The sequence below is a fragment of the Sinocyclocheilus grahami genome, unplaced genomic scaffold (genome assembly GCF_001515645.1).
Source record: "Sinocyclocheilus grahami isolate Dianchi unplaced genomic scaffold, SAMN03320097.WGS_v1.1 scaffold348.1, whole genome shotgun sequence".
Lineage (NCBI taxonomy): Eukaryota > Metazoa > Chordata > Actinopteri > Cypriniformes > Cyprinidae > Sinocyclocheilus > Sinocyclocheilus grahami.
In genome coordinates, this window is record NW_015505527.1 from 785,203 (window position 1) to 792,527 (window position 7,325).

Here is a 7,325-nt window from a genome sequence, read left to right on the forward strand (position 1 = left end):
CTACGACATTCCCATACATCTGGATAAAAATTACGCAATAATCAAACACAAGCAAAGATGCCAACATCAGTGTAGTTTATTTCTCTCAAGATCTTTTGTTTCCATTTTTAATATTTGGCCAGAGGTACAAACACCTCTGGGGAAAAAATTACTTTCTGCAAACAGCATCAAGGTTTGAATCTCCCTGTCTCTTTCTTGCTCACTCTCATATATATATATATATATATATATATATATATATATATATATATATATAGTTTGTCAGCCTGACTTCTCTCTTTTCATATTGCATATTAGCTAAATGCATCATGAGAAACCCAATGTCATAGCAGACAGTTTACGTCACAGACAGCACAACACTGAACTGGAGGGATTTACCATTCAGATGTGACGCGCCCTGCTCGCGATTCTCTCTAATTCTCTGCTTTTTTAATGCCTTGGACATTAAAAAAAGCTCATTCATACCGACACACTTTCACTCCAGGTCAAGTATGGCTGCCAGAGCAAAAGTCTGCCCTAATCCTCTCACAGAAACAAACATTTCCTACCAGCAGAGAGAGGGAGGCAGGGCAACAGAGTAGCGCAGTACACAGACGCACACATTCACACATACATGCACACGCATACACACTCTCTTTCCCTCGAATTCTTTTGCTTTTGCCCATCCTGTTATTTCACATTTGTCTTCTCTCTTTCTCCATCCTTGCTCTGAATCATGCAGGATTGCAGGTTAGTGTTTCACTTCAGCACACATAGAAACGTCTGGAGAGCTAGCAGAGGGTCTCTGCTCTAGCTATGATTTAACCTGGAGTTCTAAGATACTGTATATACTATACTCACAATATTATCATCAGTATCATAATCTTTATATACAGCCAGAGTCTGACTGATATAAACCATGATTTTTTTTCTCCCAAGATAATTATTCTAGAAAATAAATTAAGTACCTGTGCAAATATACACAAATTGAAGTGTTCACATTTAAGACATTGGCGCCTTCCGTTGGCCAAACATGGGTACAAACCCACAGAGCCATAGGATGCAGCTGATTCAAGTCAACATGAGTGCACAGAGGTCTTAATGGACATCGAACAGATACAGAACTCAGCAGTCCAAACCAGATAGAGCCGGTCTGATGTGGAGACCGGTTCAGACTGGTCCAGTATGTCCAGTCCTTACCCTGTTCAGTTTGAAACAGGAAGCGTCTCCACAAGAGGAGTCCAGTCACAGAGCAGACAGAACAATGACACAAGGATTTCCAGTGATTCGGCAATCGGATGAGGAGAAACTGGGTGTGTCTGCGAATGTATGGCACAAAGGCAGAGAATAAAGTGAACGAGACAACAAAAAAAGTGGATGGGTAAAGAGATGGCAGACTTGTGGTCTGAGGGCTCACTGTGTGGCTAAAGGTCAAAGGTGACGTGCCACAGTGATTCCTGTGGAGTCAGTCATCACAAGTAAACTTTCAAGCATTTCGAAGTATTTGACCTACTTGCTGCAGAAAATCAAAACCAAGAACCAAGCTTGTTTTCTGTATGATAATCCGACACCCTCTCATGAACGGAGGGAGATGCCATCACAAACATGGAGAAAGTGGAATATAATCTTTTAGTATCTACTATATATTTCACACGATAGCACAATGACTCCCCAATCAAAACTTAATTAACAGACCAACCCTATTAAACCAACCTGTTTATTCAAACTGAACTAGCTGAACTCAAACTGAACTCAAATTCAAACTGTCCTATACACCTTCCTGACTGAAAATAAAACTCATTACTCAAATCCATGTATCTGCTCAGTATCTCACTGTCTACAAGCTGGCAGCACCAACAGGGCAAAAGCATGGCTTTACATTAAGATAGAAACAGCTTCTAAACCTGACAGTAACATCTATTGCTATTGCACAATTATCACCACTCACAGTTACATTTTGATCCACTCGCTTGTGACTTGCTGTTTATTTTATGCTTGCCAAATTGACAACTATTGCAAAGTTAGGATTGGTTATACAACAAATGACCAGAACTGGTTTGGTCAAAAAGCAAGCCAAGAGTATTATTTGAATAAAGAACAGAAAAGCTCCAAACAAACCTATTTCTACTCATGAAAAAAAATCTTAAACAGCGTATTTCTTTTATTCAGGTGTCAAACCTGCATATGAAATCCCTGTTAAGTCGATAATAACATGCTTCCACATCTGTTAAAGAGACAAACTCGCATATGGCTAAAAACCATCATGAGCTACAGCAAAAACATGGCCTGTCCATGACACTATGTCTATGGTCCAATCTTAAACTGCAACTCTATTTATGTTACACAGCATTGTTAAGACTTTGCAATGGAAACAGTCATACATAATGCTATTATATCATAAGACTGCAAGTGCAACTGACTTTGAATCAAAAAACAACTCTTTTCAAAACCCTGTTGGTGCATTTGCCCCTAAAATATATTCTAGCAGTAAGAGCACTGAACTTCTTCCTGCACTCCTGCATGATAACATCCTGCATTTTAGATGGTGATTTTTAAGTAAACATACAATAACATACATGTGCTACTGAATGTGACTCTATGGCATAATGCTGGCAATTACTAAGCCACAACATACTTTGCAATGCCAACACCATCTCTGAATTTGATATTTACTTATCTGGTCATTTTTAATACTGGAGGTGGATAGACTCAATAAAAAAAAATTTGTTTGATAATTAAATAATATCCAATATGATCCCATATCCAATAGGTAATTTTTCCAAATTATTCAGATATCTACAATGCAGGAAACGTGTCTTTAATAACACTGAACACTAAAACAATCTCTCTTTGTAAAATCACTTTTGTGGTAACCTCAACTCCACTCTGATCAGGTAAAGGGAGAGGTGACACTATTTGCAAAGGATCACTGAATAGGAGTTGAAAAAAAGGATTAATATCTAGAACCAACCAATCACAGAGCCTGTTCGCGAGGGGTCAGGGAAAGTAATTTGGCATTAAATGTCTCTTCTAAATTAAAATTGGTAGGAAGCAAGTAAACTGGCACTATACATCAGAAAAACTGATTCTCTAGGCAACAAAATTAAGCTTGGACAATCTCAAAAACAAAGTGTGGATGGTTGGCTTGAAGCCTGATCAAATTTGCAGTTGCCAGCGATGTAGATTTGGTTGCGCACCGTGAGCTATGATGAAGTTAGGATAAACTTGCCAACTTCACATTTGTGCATATAGTTCATTGGCAGCTACAGTCCTACATTGTCAATGACTCAGTATTAAGAAATGTAAGACACATTAAATCACAAAAACATAAAAATGATGACCCGTTTAAAATGTCAAGACTTGTTGAAAACATACAAAAGTGGTTAAAAAAAAAAGAATGACATCAATTATTTAAGTAAGAATTTCATGACTAGAATGAGAATAAAAATACTAAACTGGATTCAATCCAGATCCGGTGAATGAGGCTTTTCAGAGTGTGTGTGAATCCATGTTAAGAAGCGCTCAGGTTTATGCTGTGCATGGAAGGGGTGTGCTTGTTTTTGTACTTTAGGTTTCCATATTGTCAGGGTTGAGTGTCCCGTGCTTTTAAGGTGACTGTGTTTGTTTATGTGTATGTGTGTTTAGTTCCGGTGTGTGTTGAGTGTTGACTGGAGGAGGGACCAGATGCTTTAAGTCTATAACACATAGGTGGGTGGGTCAACGTCAGTTCGCTATAATGACGGATATAGTGAGGGGACGTCTCCGAGTCAAGTCTTCTCCCCATCCCCTCAGAGCTCCACCTCTTTAGAGATCTGCGATGCGATGTGCCTGAAGGCGAGGGGGGCCCCCCACAGGCGCGTGTAGCGTACTCCGTTTGCCTCTGCGGGACCCACACTCAGTTGGCACACCTCAGCTTGGAAAGTGACTTTTGATCCTGCTGCCCCATGACTGCAGCACAGCAGAAACGGGCCAGCGTGCCGGACCTGGCAGCCGCATCCCCTCGCCGCCTCACGCAAGGCCAGTACCACTTCTGCAGGGGCCCCGGGGGGGACGGGAGAGACGACCCCTTACATCCCACCCCCCTCCCCCGCTCCAGGGCTTGGGCGCTTTTTGATTCCCAGATAAATGGCCACTGGGAAAGAGAAAGAAACAGAGTATGAAGAGAAACACAGCACTGACAAAGATTTACAAAAAAATATATTTTTTTAGATTCACATATTCAGAAAGCAAACACTGCTTTTACTCTAATTTTTTTTATTAAAATTGATCATGTCATTGTTTTTATTGCTATTGATTATTATTATTACTTATTTCTATTCTTTTTATGTTAAATAGGCAGATCATTTTTTTCCTTCACTTCATGTGTGTATTGATGCTTTTGGCAAAATTTAATGTGAAAATTATGCTAATTAAATCTTTGAAAGAAAATGAAAAAAGATACTACAAAACAAAGTTTGAAGATGTAGAAAAAGAATGCATCTTTTCTGTATTATCAACTGTACTCATACTGAAGTTTATCAATGCACTGCATTGTCAGCTCAGCTTCATCAAACTCAGCTTCAGTTTTTCCACAGCTCAATTTGATATTCTTCTATCATTGTAATCTGTTGATAAAGTCCGTAAAGTTGTCCATGAAATCAAGTTCATCCATCCATCAATTTTGTAAATTCATCTTACAGATCTTATTGTGAACAATTCATTAATGCGTTTCATTTAAAAAAAATAAATTGCCCTGTAATGTTTAATCAAAATGTCATAACATGATCTTCCAGTTGCTTGGCCCAAACCAGTTTTAAAAGCACCATAATGTTAAAAGTTTCCTAAGCGGACTCACCCTGTGACCGAAGATCTGCTGACTCCCTCAGATTCATTTTAAAAAATAAATTGCCCTGTAATGTTTAATCAAAATGTCATAACATGATCTTCAGTTGCTTGGCCCAAACCAGTTTTAAAAGCACCATAATGTTAAAAGTTTCCTAAGCGGACTCACCCTGTGACCGAAGATCTGCTGACTCCCTCAGATTCATTTGTGACCCTGCAAAGAAACACACATTTTCAGATGGTCTGCATTACCCTAACAGTGTCTGCTCCATGCAACACAACTCCACCATAACCAACAAAAAATACAAACATACATATCTGGATCTCTCAGTCCTGTCCAACTGCTAGCAGGTCAATATAACTGGCTGACCGATTTTGACCTGAGCGATGTGTAATGGTCATATAGAATTAAAAAAATTCTATGTGTGTTCCTGGATGCATGCAAACTGATAAGAGACAAAACCTCCATGCACCATCATCCAGCCTATCCTCAACCTCACATCCTGTTTACCAGACACACGTTCTGCAAAGGAGACTGCATGCAGACAGGCATGCCATGTGCAGAGACAGACGGACGTGCAGCGGCAACAGACAGGCAAAAAGAGGCAGACAGGGGAACTTACTAACTGTTTTGGATCCCTGTGGAAGAGTACAACCCGACACTGATTTATTAGAGCCCTGGCGTTTAGAGGGGTCAAGATTGACCCTAGGAGAGAGAGAGACACAATGAGGAGAGCAAGAGCAAGAAGAGATGCAGAAAGTCAAAGAAGGATTGAGAGATAGTGAGAACAAATGCAATTGAGAGAAATAAGAGCAAAGAGGGAGAGACTAGGAAAGGAACACATTCGTATGCTTGAAAAAGAGAGGAAATAAGCCAAGGAAAGATGAATGTGTGAAGCGTTATTGTAAAACCAACTTTTAGGCTGAAAGAATTCCCCAGTGGGACCCGTGTGTTATTGCACAGGCAGCACTTTGGCACGTTTTTTTTATTTTTTAAATGCATCATCAGTGGATGTTTTTACTTATATGATGAGAGTCTCTCCTCTTACCTGCGTGTGAGTTTGGAGGTGAGTTTGCTGAACAGGTTAGAAGTGGCCCGGCTGCGGACATTCGGCGGCAGGGCTCCAGCATCATGGCTGAGGGTGGGTGATGTGGGTGGCGGTCCATAGGTGGGCGGGACACGGTCACGGAGCTGACCCCCGTGGAAGGTGCTCCGGATGGTGGATCCACGTGTCAGCCTACAGCGCTCACTTGAGGAAGAAGAGGAGGATGCTCCCGCTCCGACAATACTAAGAGTGGAGGGAGAGGTGGGAGGGAGGCGGTGAGACAGGGAGCTGAGGAGAGACAGAAACAGACTCAGTGAATAAGAGGCAGACAGTGCACTGGGATATGCAGCACAGTGATAAAGCGTCTCTGTGTTTGTGAATGCATGCGTTTGTAACCTGTTGTCTTTGCCGTTCTGCAGCAGCGAGTGTCGGTCAGTGCTGGAACGATCTGTACATACGTATGTGTTTCTGCGGGTCATAGTACTTCCTGGGATATTGTTCTACAGCAAAAAATGGGACACAACATGTCATTAACCCCCCCCCAAAAAATTTTTTTTGTATGTATACATGTACAGTGGGGAAAAAAAGTATTTAGTCAGCCACCACTATATTGCCAAAAGTATTGTGACACCACCTTCTAATGAACAGGTTTGACTTCTTTAGTCATTTCTGCGAGTACAAATCTCCAATTCTGTTCAAATTTTATAGCAACAGTTTGGACAGGACATTTTTCTTTTCTAACATGACAGTGCCTATGTGTATAAGGCAAGGCTCAAAAAGAAATGATTGATTCAGTCAGTGTGGAATTTCTGCAGAAAGCAAAGTCCTAATCCCAGCTGAACACCTCTGGTGTGACTTTAAATGCAGACCTTAAGCCAAAAACTCATCACCAAACACCAATGACTTGTACATACACCATATGGACAAAAGTATTGGGACACCCCCTTCTTTAGAACAGAAAAAGGCACTTCCAAAACTCTGGCAAAGACGGAAACACAATTCATGTATTTAAAAATTGTATTTCCATCTCTGTTGCAACAGCTTTGGAAGTGTCTAAAATTACTGTACCCATATGTACAAGTCATTGGTGTTTGGTGATGAGTTTTTGGCTCAAGGTCTGCATTTAAAGTCACACCAGAGGTGTTCAGCTGGGATTATGACTTGGATTTCTGCAGACCAGTCAAATCCACTTCCACACTAGCTGAATCAATCATTTCTTTTTTAACCCTGTCTTATACACAGAGACATTATCATGTTAGAATAGAAAAGTGTCCTGTCCAAACTGTTGCTATAAAATTAGAAGCACACAATTCCCTAGAATATCATTATATGCTTAAACATTAAGATTTGTACTAATGGAAATTACTAAAGTAGTCAAACCTGTTCATTACAAAGGGGTGTCCCAATGCTTTTGGCAATATAGTTGTGTGTGTGTGTGTGTATATATATATATATATATATATATACACATACATACAT

General features: G+C 40.3%; 1 pseudogene; it reads right to left on the reverse strand.

Annotated features, from left to right (window-relative positions):
• Positions 1 to 272: 272 nt before the first annotated feature.
• The window catches only part of LOC107548481 (MAP/microtubule affinity-regulating kinase 4-like), a 24,226-nt pseudogene continuing 17,173 nt past the window's right edge, over positions 273 to 7,325 (reverse strand).